Raw genomic sequence first — 12,854 nt, 5'->3', positions numbered from 1 at the left:
TTTCGGTAGATGAAACAATTATGTGCTCATTGTCACCCTCAGTCACTGCAGTTAAAGTTTAGCACTTGGTATGGCAGGGGAGCAGCTGAAACAACAGTGAAGTAACAACAGTAATTTTCACCCATATGTGTTTTCCCCTGAACTTAAGAGGGAAATATATTTATGCCCTGCACAATTTGACAGACAACAGCTTTGCCTCTGCCACATCTCTTCACTTTGCACAGGACAACTTGGTGGAGCAGACGCGAGGAGAGAAAAGAAAGCAGAAGGAACCTGGTATCATCCAAGGGCTGACACCAAACCGGTAAATCATCTGCTGTTTGTTTGCCTTTTGTGGCTGCAGAGTGTTAATTAAAACGATTCTGGATGTAGATTGAGTTTCTGCACTCGGAAGTTATCATCAATGCCTCACCTGCCTTGAATGAGAACTGCACATCCTGCGATAAATGCAGCCAGCGTTTTGCCCGGTTTCACTGAGTGCCTGCAGCTTCCTCTGGAGGATTTATTCCTCACCAAGTCTGAGCTGGCAGTTCCTCTGCCATCTCCTGAGCTGCCACTGAGCACAGAGTGGGGTCACCCTCCAGTGTGAGACGGCCTCCACCTGCTCATAGCAACAGAAACACTTGGATGGCTTCGGGTGAGATTGGATTTGATGCCAGGATCATCTCCTGGTAGAAAAATAGATATTAAGTGAACAATCCTTCCATCAGACATGTACAAATCCTCGAGCTTCTGCCAGTCTGGAAGAACTGCTAATGTCTCTATTAGAGTTTCAGTGCTGGCTTTGTCTCACCATGCTCTGCTTTTGAGAACAGATCCAAGAAGCCATGTTACCATTTCTGTGCCTTTTCCTCATTTTCTGCACATGAGTTTTTCAGTTCTGATTTTTTTTTTTTTTCCTTTCTGATAACTGGTAATCTCATAAAGGAGCTATCAGATATTTCAAATCTCTCCTGTTCTGGTAATTACTCCACTTTGATGCAGCAATCTTTTGATGTTGCTGCAACCTCATTTTTCCATTAGTTCCCCATGTCACTGCTGTCAGAGTCTGACCTGATCTGACCCTGTGCTCCCCCAAAAATGCTGACTGCCAGACAGGAGACCAGAAAGCTTTGGACAGGACTTTTCATCCTCATTTTGTGCTCAGCTGTGTAAGTGCCAGGTAAAACTTGGAGCCACACAGCCTGTGCTCACCTGAGCTGTGCCACACCGTGTACCTGATCACATCCAGAAGGAAAAGCTCACTTAAAGGCCTGCTGAGGCAGCTTGGAGATCTCTGCATCACTGAGAGGATCCCAGTCAGTGTGGAAATGTGTATTCCACACTGACAGCTCCACGGGGACATGAAAAGCAAAAATTCACACACTGGTAGATGAAATGGCACAGAATAGGAAATAGGATTAGCAAGAAGGACAATTCATAAAGCAATTCATAAAGCTCAATGTTACCTTTCCAGTCTTGATCTCCTAAAGCAGCTCTAGGGCCTTTTTTTGTTTTTCCCCAGCATTATTGTTTTTTGCAGCATTTCTGGGTTTTGCAGCATTTTCTGCAGCATTACTGGGCTCCTCCTCAGCTCTGCTGGGCCACAGAGGTTGTGAGCATCACCCTGGGCCCTGCTCTTCCTCTGCCTGCACTAACAGAGGCTCAGCCCCAGCGAGGGAAAAGCAGGAGAAAAATGGGAAATAGGGCAGTTCCTGGGCTCTAGGAAGGATTATGCCTGATTTGCCTCAAAAATTAACTAAATTTAAAAAAAAAGGACCTAACACAGACTTATGCAACACTTGGCCAGCTCCTAATTTTGATTTCAGGGGCATGTAATGATTCACATCAGCTGGATGTCTATCTCATATCCATACATTAAGATCTGACACAATTACCAGTTTGCCAGTGCTAAAATAGCCTGGGCATGAGGAGGAATTCAGATGTAACAGAACTAAAACACAGAACTGAGCTGCCTCAGACTGCCTCCCTGAACCCCCAGGATGGGAAGCCACCCTCCAGGCACAGAGCTGCATGTCATATGGGGAGCAGCTGAGTGAAGCACCCCTGAGATCTCCTTGGGGTCAGACCACCAACAAAGGGGTGAGGGATTTATCAAATCCTTGTCTTTATCAGGGAAGTGGAGGCTGCTTTCTGTACTGAGAGAGAGACACCATTGTCTGAGCTCAAGGCAGGGAGGGAAGGGCAGCAGGGACATCATTTCCCATGCACAGGCATGAAGGAGACAGAACAAGACAGAGCAGGCACGTTAATATTTATTAACACATCCACTAATGAGAGAAAAGCAAGGCCTGCTGTTGCAGACAGGCAGAGATATTATAAAAGAAAAGTTTTATAAAATATGGTTTAGGCCCTGTTTACAAGCTAAAGTAGCTTATAACTTCCCACAAAGAAAAATCATAAGAATGAAGGCAGTTAACACAGCAACCTATTCTAGCAAGAAAAGTAACTTTGCACCTGCATAAACAATAGATCTGTCCCATGAGAATCAGTGAAGAAGGTATGTGAACAATCCAAGAATAGAGAGATTTGATGCAAAGGGAAAATGCCAGTTACTATCCAATGAATTGAGTGGAAAGAAAACTAGTGGCCAGTTGGGGTTGAACATGAGGTCTGTACAAACTGTATAAAAATGAATAAAGAATTGGCTTTTCTGCATGGAGAAACTGAGTCCTGTCTGCTTAGTAATGCAACAGCCTGCCTTATATGGGGTTACACCCACTCAGAGGATGCAGGAGACTAAAACCTGGAAGGGGTTGCCTATGCCACAGCCCCATGGACACAAGGGAAAGTTTAAATGTGACCAACACGTCACCGAGACAGTGGTGCCACTCAGGTCAACCAGCAGCCACAGAACAGCTCTGAGGGCCACAAATGAGCTTCTCCCTGGGGAACCTGGGGGTTGGTGAGTTCCTGGAGGTGTCTGGCTGCAGGCAGCACCTGTCAGGGTAGGCTGAGGTGGGAATGTGCAGACTGACTGTGTTCCCTGCCCAGGTCAGACCCCAGAGCCACCCATGCCTGAGGATGGAAAGGGGAGCAGAAGGTGCACCCTGCTTCCCTGGGGCCTCTCAGCCACACAGTCTCACTCTCCTCCAGGGTTGTCACCCTGTTTGACCCCCCAAACCATCCCTTCCACCCTCTGCCACAGCTCAGGAAATTCTGGGATGTGCTTCTGGAGCCAACTTCTCTGCAGCCCCAAGGCTCCTGAGGGACCCAGAGTCCCAAGCTCAGTGTCAGCCTGACTCATCTAATGTCTGACAAGAAGGATGCATTCCCACTGCACAAACCCCTTTATTTATTTTTTTTAGACAGTCAATAAGCCCCTGATTACAATGTTCCCTTCCTTGCCCTTGCTCAGATCTGGGGAAGCCTGGTAACGTCACTGAGTGGAACAGACAAAAGTTTCACTGGTCCTTCAGGGCTATGCCAAATGAGGAATTGCTACATATTCACCCACCAACAGCTGTGAATGTTTAATTTTTTACATAAAATGCTCTGGAAATAAAGATGCATTGGGCTGAGCAGCTGTAATGCTCAGTTTTGCCTTGCAGTGGCTGCAGTGTGGAGGGCAGTGCTGCTCTCCAGCATCACCTCTGCCTCACTGGGTCCAATACAGCAGCAAAGGGTGAGAGCTCAGCTAAAGCCTTGCTCATATCAGCTCCAGCTGCTGGGCTTGCTCAGGGTCCTGGAACTTGGGCTCACATTGCAGAGAACATTCAGAGCTAAATCCACCATCTGAAAGAAGAAAACCCCTCACTTCTGAGCAGGGAATGCTTTTTACCTTTTGGTTCTGCACTTCCAAAAGAGTTGGAGAGGATTGCCCGTATCACAGGGAGCCAAACTGGATTTTCTGCTTACCTTCAGGATGCCTGATTTCTCCTGATTTCACTTTACAGCTTTTTAGATGGGGGCAGTGGTTGAATGAAGCTGGACCTTGCCTGCAGCCTCCTGGCACAAAGGACTTTCACCTACTCCTCCAACAGCACATATGAAATGAAACCTGCAAAGAGAGGAGAAGCAAACTACTAGAAGGTCTCAGGAGGTGAGAGGAAGTGGAATTAATCACCCTGTGAAATATGAAGGCCATGGCAAATGAGAATAGATGAGGCTTGATGTCAGGAGGAGAAGCTGGCAGTGGAACTCTGATAGCTCCTCCTCAGAACATGGCTCAGCCTGGCTTTCATCTCCCAAGGTCTGGAGCAGCTCTGTGCTTCAAAAAAAAAAAAAAGGCTTTGAGGGATCTCTCTGTTGAAAAGGAAAGGAAATTGGGCAAGGCAATCACATCAACAAATCCAGCAGTGCTCAGCCTGTGGAACTGATGCCACCCAAAACCTCCCATGTTCTCTCAGGAAATCCATACATTAGACCTGGAATTAGGAAAGTCAGGTTTGAGAAAGGGCTGCTGATAACCTTTCTCTAGGAAGTGACTCCTGCTGTTCTCTTGACATTATTTGAGCACACCTCATCTCAAAGGACATGGCAAACAGATTAATTAACCAAATAAAACTATAGGGAAAATTATCAAAGCAAGGCACAGAGCCACAAAGTGATTTATGCAAGGCTGTGGCTAAGGCTGATTCCCAAATCCATTCCCTGCACACCACTAGACAGGGCTTTTTTTCACTGCCACCAGTGCTTTTGTACCACAAAGCTCAGCCAGCCCATAAAACTGAATAAAACAGGTCACTTAACACACAAGCACTCTGGACAACTTCCTGCTGGGTTTCTTTAATGAGGAGAGCAGAGTTTGGCTTTGAAGCCTCAGGGCAGAAGTGGTGTAGTGTGTGCATGTGAGTGTGCATGGCACCAGATAAATGTGATCAGATGTGGTGTGACAAAACTATCAGGGAGACGTTTGCATTGCCATTCCTGCAGCAGGGCTGCCTGTGCAGGGCAGAAAGGGAACATGTTCGGGGTGTCAGGAGTGTTACTGAGCAATGGGAGGGGATGTGAGAGCCAGAGAATGATCACTGTCATTAGCAGAGACATCCCAAACTCACAGGGACAGCGCCTGCTCACCGAGGGCAGCTCCTGGCTCTGGAGCTCCTCTGGCTCGAGCTGGGGGCATTGGAACATTGTGGATTTGTCCTGACACCCTCCCTTTCCTGGGCAGTGCCCTCATGCCCAGCTCAGCAGTCCCAGACAGGAGGCTGAGGGACACCACAGTGCACCAGGGAGAGCCAGAGCCTTTTCTCCTCTGTGTGTGCTCCACAGCAGGGCAGCACAAAGGGATCTGCAGCCCATTTATTCCCTGAGCAGCTCCAAATTCACCTGGAAGTCAGAATAACAGATTTAACCCCCCTGTGAGCAGGCATGCACTGAGATCAAGGCTGATTATTTTAGGATGTGACATGCACCAACAGTTCTAGGAAATTTTAGGTGTATTGCCTTTTTCCTTCCACTTTTGCACCCAATTATGTGACTGGGGAGAGTGGTTTATATTACACCCAAGAGACTTTCTGAATGGAGGAAAGCTGGAGAATTAATTCATTCTGCACACCTCTACCTCAGCTAGTTTGTGGTGCAAGAGCTCTCATCAAGGAAAAAAAAACCTGTCAGACACTCAAACCTGAGCATTTTACATGTCTTTAACCAGTTCTTCCTTTTTATTTATTCCTATAAATACAGTAGGATTTGGCAGGGAGAGCTGCACAGGTGGAACTGAGTAATGGCTCTCAGGGTTTCTATAAATTAAGAACACCCAAGCTGACAATGTACATGTCATCTTTACCAATTCACTCTGCAATAAACTTCCCCTCTGTTTCACAGCTGATCATGTGCAGCATAAATCCCACAGATCACAGCCTGCTCTCAGGGCTGAGCAAGGATCAGTCTGGGGGTTTATCCTCAGATAGGATCCAGCTGAGACAACTTTTCTCCCCTGCTCACCCTCACACCACGGCAAAGGAACCTCAGTGAGGAGAATAATCAGAGTTCAGCTGATTTTCTAATTCAAATGCAAAGCACCTGGACATCCCCACTTGCTAGGCTGCCCACCACCTCTCCCCTTTCTGTTTCCCTTGTAAACAAGCTGCAGGTGAATCGTGCTGCTCAGCACTTTCCAGACTTTATCCCTCTATTTTTAAATACAGCACAAATGTGATTAGCTCATCAGCCTGATTATCTCCACAAGGATTCAAGAAGAGGACTGCCAGCCAGCTTCAAGTCTTTGGAAATCCTATTAAGGTTAAAGACAGCATTCACAGGGGTGGTGCAGAGGGTGCTGCTGTGGCTCTGGAGAGGTGAGAAAGCTTTTGAGAAGCTGCACCATCACACTCTGCCTCTTTGTGTCACCCCAGCAGCACGAGTCATGCAGGGAACTGTTCAACCTGCCCTTTCCTTTATCACAAAGGTAAATATTGTACTAGAAGCTCACCAAAATGCCCTCTCTTGGCCTCGTGTGCCACATTTCATCCTTTGCTCTCAAATTACATTTTCCCCATGTTGCTGGCTTCCTTCCTGCTGTTTTGGACACTTGCCCAGCTTCTCAGACACTGATACTCTCAATGTGGACAAACAGGCACGTGGGTGTCTTGTGGGAGCACACACCAACACTTTCAGAGGTATTTGGCTTTGCAGGGGCCCAAAATATGCCTTTTTTGGATTCAGTGGGCTGACTCTGGAAGCACAGCACAGCATCTGCATTTCCATCTGGGAAATGGGGAGGAAATCTGGACAGACATATGGGAGTCACTGTTTTTATATTTCCAACATTGATGGATAAGCATCTGAATTTTCAACAGCCATCTCCTTAGCTCAGAGTCAGAGTTTGCTCCTTGCTGGGTAAAAGAACAAGTATTTCAGACCCAGACTCCACTGGTGAGGAGTCAGAGCTCCTGTATGTCAAGAAGAGCTGCACTCCCTCTTGGGAAGCCTGTTCAGATCACTGGGTGCCTGCATCCAGCACAAAGGCTACGAGTGCTTCAGTCACACTTGAATCTAAAAAGTCAGCCCCAAGTGTTGACAGAGATGTGAAAATATTTATTCTCATATTAGTTCCTCTTTGCAGACCTTAAAAAAAGTTTTTTCCTCTTGCTATTAGCCAGATGTGGTGCTAAACACACACACATGCACATGCAGTGTACATATATCCCTCTGCAATTTTCCCACAACCTTGCAATTTCCTGGAAAATTCCCCAGCAGGCATTAAACCCCAGAAATCTCCAGAAAGGCTAATAAATCATTCTAAGTATGATGTTTGCAGGGGAAGGCATTTTGGAGGAGATGATAAAAGAAGCCCATTTTCCAAATGTCAATGAACCCACAGCAATGGTGAGTGGCTTTTCAGATGTCTGCCCACTTATTAGAGATGTGCAAAGTCAGGTGCTACAAAATTCAACTAGAAAAAGTTGGAGTATAAATGAGTGTAGCCTTTCCAAGCCTATAAAAAGGGAGGCGGGGATCAGAAATGATTGGGGGGATAAAAATGAATCTCCCACAAGCCTATTTTTCAGAAACCAGAGTTCAGCTTGCTCCTGAGAGCAGCAGGAAGCACAGCATGGAGAGGTAATTGCCCATGAGAAATTCTCTTTGAATACACAGGACAACATTACTGGGCAGAGAGGCAGGAGGAGGAACAAACCAGAGCTCTGTGTGTGCTGCTCAGGAAGCTGTTTGTACCAATTCCTACACATCCACATCTTTCTGATGTATTAATTAATACCTGGGAGGAAAGTCACCCAGGCCAGGGGCTTGCTGTGTCTGTTGTGACCTGCCAAATCCCAGCACCTTCCATGGGAGACATGAGAGAAATGGTAAACACAAACACAAATGTCATGTCCAACTGCAGAAATGAGATGTGAGGGTTACTGTGGTGGGTAATACGTTCATTATGTTCCTGCTTTTGAGGTACTGCTTTTGAGAATAGGATGCCAAATTCCCTCCCAGAGCATTTCACAATAGGATCTTACCTCCTTATTTTTTTGTCATTGGTAAAGGAACCATTTGGAAGTGAAACTCCTGCAACCTTTCATTAAAGAAGATGGGAAGCCAAGAAAGTGGAGGGGATAGATGGCATTTTAATGAAACATTAGACACAAAGTGATGGCCACACCATTGTGTGTTAGAAAGCTCTGAAGGATGCTCAGCCAGCTTGATAGCTTGATGGAATGAACATTTAAATGCTTCTTGTTGGGAAGGAGGTGTGGGATAATGGAACAGGGCCATGCTGCTGGCAACTCAGGGGTTGAATTTTGCAGCACAGCTATGGCTGATGGTTTAAGTGTCCTACAAATGTATGTTAGTATTGTAAGACAACTGAAATTAAAATGTCCAGGACCTGATTCTTCTCCCACATGCAGCACCAGTTTCAGGGAATTTGTGCCTCATTCATATCAGTACAGATGAAGAGAAATTCCAGCTGGGTATTTCTGTGTATGAGCCTCCTTCCACAAGGTATTTAAGGACAAGTTTAAATCAATCCCTATTCAGCCAAGACTGATGCAGGTCTTTGGCTTTCAGCAAAGAAACGTGCTTAAAACCTTTGTCTAACAGGAATGAACTACAAGCCAGGGCTTAAGTTACTTCTTGTAGCTTTCCTGATGAACCTTGTTACAGAGGAAAGGCATTATTGGAAAAAAGGTACCAGTGGTGTGAAGCCAGATTATCTTGAGCCTGCAGGGAAGTTTATTACTTGGCTGCAGCACCCCAGCAGAAAAATATTTGATATTGATACTCATCTACCAAATACAAAAGAAAAAGAATAAAAAAGAGAAACTAAACACCAAGAAACTAAAGAGCTCAATGGACTAAATGACTTTTAATGGTGCCTTTCAACACAAACTATTTATGATTCTATAGTTCTATAAATATTAGATTGCATTTTTAGTGTTTTGCTACTTATATCTGTCAAAACCTGCAAGCCTGCCTGTTCTCTGAGGGGACAGTCCTCACTGCAGCAGGAGTGCACCAGTGTGGGCTCCAGAGCCTACAGACCCTCAGTAACCCCCCCAGGAGCACACCCAGCTTTTGCACAGCCAAAATGTGAATTTTATAGATGCAGCTAAAAAAAGCCATCTAGCTTTTTTTTCCCCCACTGTGTTTGCCATTAAGTGCTTGTTGCCTGTAATTAAAATAATTTACATTTCACGGGGGCAGTTTCGTCCCGCCCTCCCTTCCATGCAGGGCCACGAACTGCAGCAGCAATTAGTGAGACATGAGTGATGGAAGTCATGGTTTCAAAAGGTCAGAGATGGCTTTCCTTGCTCACAGCAGCTGCACAGAGCACCAGACCTGAAAGGAGCTAAAACCTCCACCAAGGGTTTGGGTTTGTAGCAGGCATGTTGCACCCGAGATGTAGGTGGTACCAACAGACCCAAAACTCTATACAATACCCAGATCCTGATTCCATACAATACCCAACCCCTGATTCTATAGAATGGACAGCTCCTGATTCTATACAATATTCACTCCCTGATTCCATAAAATACCCAGCTCCTGATACCCTGCTCCTGATTCTGTAGAATGCCCAGCTCCGGATTCTATACAATATTCAGTCCCTGATTCTATACAATATTCAGTCCCTGAGTCTATAAAATACCCAGCTCCTGATTCTATACAATATTCAGTCCCTGAGTCTATAAAATACCCAGCTCCTGATTCTATACAATATTCAGTCCATGACTCTATAAAATACCCAACCCCTGATTCTATACAATACCCAGCTCCTGATTCTATAGAATGTCCAGCCCCTGATTCTATACAACATTCAGTCCCTGATTCTATACAATACCCAGCCCCTGATTCCATAAATACCCAGATCCTGATTCTATAGAATGCCCAGCTTCTGATTCTATACAATATTCAGTCCCTGATTCCATAAAATACCCAGCTCCTGATTCTATACAATACCCAGCCCCTGATTCCATAAATACCCAGATCCTGATTCTATAGAATGCCCAGCTTCTGATTCTATACAATATTCAGTCCCTGATTCCATAAAATACCCAGCTCCTGATTCTATACAATACCCAACCTCTGATTCCATAAAATACCCAGCTCTTGATTCTATAGAATGCCCAGCTCCTGATTCTATACAATATTCAGTCCCTGATTCTATAAAACACCCAGCCCCTGATTCCATACAAAATCCAGTCCCAGCTCCCTGGGAGCAGCAAATGGACCCAGGGGAGGATGAGGTCTGGGGATATTCAGTCTCCAACACAGCACAAGGTGGGAGGTTTCCCTTGGCCCCACATTAAAATGGAGTTTTCTCCAATGCAATCTGCCAAAAGTGCACCAGAGAAACAGCTGTAAATACACACATAAGGAGTTTTCTAAGAATAAAGAAACTTGAAGAATAATGGAATTTTCTGTGCTGATAGTGGTTAGAAAATCTTACATTATACACCTCCTTGTTCTGTTGAGAGAAGCAGCAGAGAAAATCAGCACAAGAAGTCCTTGCTTTTTCTTGTGTTTTCATTTATTTTTATTTGCAGCAAAGTTTTCCCCATTTGGATGTCAATTTCCTCTGCCCTGCTGCAATGGGGTCACCCCGGCAGGGGTGAAGGCAGCGCGTGCCTGGCTGCACCCAGCAGCCACCAGCCCAGCAGAGAGAGCACAGAGCCTCCACCACTTCTCTGTAATTGTTAGTGCAGAATGCACCGACCTAAATGGAATTTCACCTTGGGAGCTGGGGCTGAACTGAGTCTGAATAGAGGTGAAATTCCCCAGGCAGATGGTGAGTCCTCTGGCTGGTGCAGTCACAGCCCTGGAGCACTCCATCAGGCCTTGGGAGCCCCCCATTAGCTCCACAGAGTGCTGGAATCAGGGGAGGAGAGCAGCTGTAAGTGTCTCTGCATGCCAGTGGGGAGCTGCAGAGTGCTGAACTACTGCCTGTGCAATAAAAAACAGGAATACAGCTCCTCTGAATTAGTTTAGATCACTGAGGTCTCTTTGTTTCAATTATCACTGGTACAGTCAAGTCTCCTGAAAGATCCCATTAGCTCCCAACTAGTTCTTTTACACACAGGCACCTTCTCTAATACCTTTTGCTTTAATGAAGATGCTTTTTTTAATAGCTCACACTGGAGCAGATACCAAAAAGAGAGCGGGAGCACTTAAAAATAAATGGGTCAAATGTGTCCCTGGTGTAACACAGTGGGGTGCATTGATAGTTTGTTTAGATCTAAGCTGTTGGGCAAGTGAAATGGTGGGAAAAAAGGGAAAAGAACAAAGACCTGAATCTAAATAAAGACCTGTCTTGTCCCCCTTTTCCTGGTTTTCCTTCTGCAGGTCAGTATGTGGTGCTTCCACTTTGCAGTGAGGGTTTGTGGATAAGGAGTCATGTCCATCATCTTCTACCTGCCAATGCTATTTACAAAGCCCCTTCCAGGGAAATGGTTAAATCCTGGGGCCTCCATTCATGCCTGCACTTCTGTTGTTGGGAGAGAAGATACTCTCCAAAGAGGAACATGGTTTTCTGTTTCTTCTCCCTGGCTGCTGTGCCTGCATAAGGAAAGGCTCAAATTTGTTTAAAACGCCCAGAATTGCTGCTCAATTAAAGTTTAAGAAACATCAAATAAAGGCAAGAAGGCAGAGGTCAGATGTCCTGGTCCCTTGGTGCCTGTGACAGTTCTCCAGCAGGCTGCTCCTTGCCCTGGGGAGGACAGACTGTGAGTTTAGCCCAGAAGGAGCAGGGAAGGGATGGTGCTGTGGGGCTGTGCCTCCAAGGCTTTGACAGCAGCACGAGCACCCCAGCAATCTTGGCTGCTGCCAGCGCAAGGAGGAGAGGTTCTCACTGAAATTGGATGGGAATCCTTTTCTTTTAAGATACCAAATCTCATTATACACAATCTGCTTGCAAGCCCACCGCCAGCTCTGCTCGGTGATTTTCTGCTGGGAAATGCTGCTGCATTTCAAGGCTGACTTTCTCCACACTCATTTTCCAGTCCTCTTGTTAGGCTCTATTTTGCAGGGTCAAAAGGCCCTTTACTCTCAAGACTCTTCTCCATGTAGATACTCTTAAAACTAACGATAAAAATCTCCTCTCCATCTTTTAATAGGATAATGAATAGAGTTCTTGGTGCTTCAGGTCATGTAACTCATTTCCTACACCCTGGATCATTTTCCTAGCCTTTCCCTGAGGTCTGTGTAACACCTTCCAGTCACTCCTGAGGAGTCAGTGGCAGAAGTGGGTGAGCTCTCCAGCAGCCATCACTCAGTCCCCAGGACAGAGATGAGGTTACTCCTCTGATTCCACTTGGTTCTTTCCATGGGCCCGGGGCTGTCCCTGTGCTGCAGAGCTCAGAGCTCCCTTTGAGGCTGCTGCCCCACCATGACCCCAGAGCCATCACCTTCCCAGACAGCATCTCCCATTCTGTGGCTCCACCAGCATTTTCCTTCCCAGGTGCAGCAGCTGACTGTGTTTAACTCCAAGTGCTGTGCCTGTGCCCCTGCACACTGCACTGCTGAAGCCACACCTCAAATCCTTTGGTTTTGGGCTCCTCACTGCAAGAAGGTCCAGAGCGTGTCCAGAGGAAGGAATGGAGCTGGGGAAGGTTTGGAGCACACGGTGGGGGAGGAGCAGCTGGAAGGGGCTCAGCCTGGGGAAAAGGAGGCTCAGGGGAGAAATTACAGAGCTCTGACAGGAGGGGCTTGGCCCCTTCTGCAAGTAACAAGCTACAGAACCAGAAAGAATGGCCTCAAGTTGCACCAGAAGTTTAGATTGGATAGTAGGGAAAGCTTCTCCATGGAAAGGCTTGTCAAGCACTAGAAAGGTGAGAGAGCTTATGGCTATTATTGATCTGTCCTTTTTAACTGAAAGGTGAGGAGCCCTCAATGCCCCAAGGGCTGAAGGAAGGGGAAAGTGCACCACAAACCAATGCAAACACACATACAGCAGGGCTGAAGGGAAT

This window comes from Haemorhous mexicanus, chromosome 18 (assembly GCF_027477595.1).
Source record: "Haemorhous mexicanus isolate bHaeMex1 chromosome 18, bHaeMex1.pri, whole genome shotgun sequence".
In the NCBI taxonomy this organism is placed as follows: Eukaryota; Metazoa; Chordata; class Aves; order Passeriformes; family Fringillidae; genus Haemorhous; species Haemorhous mexicanus.
Note: the sequence above shows the minus strand (reverse complement) of the source record.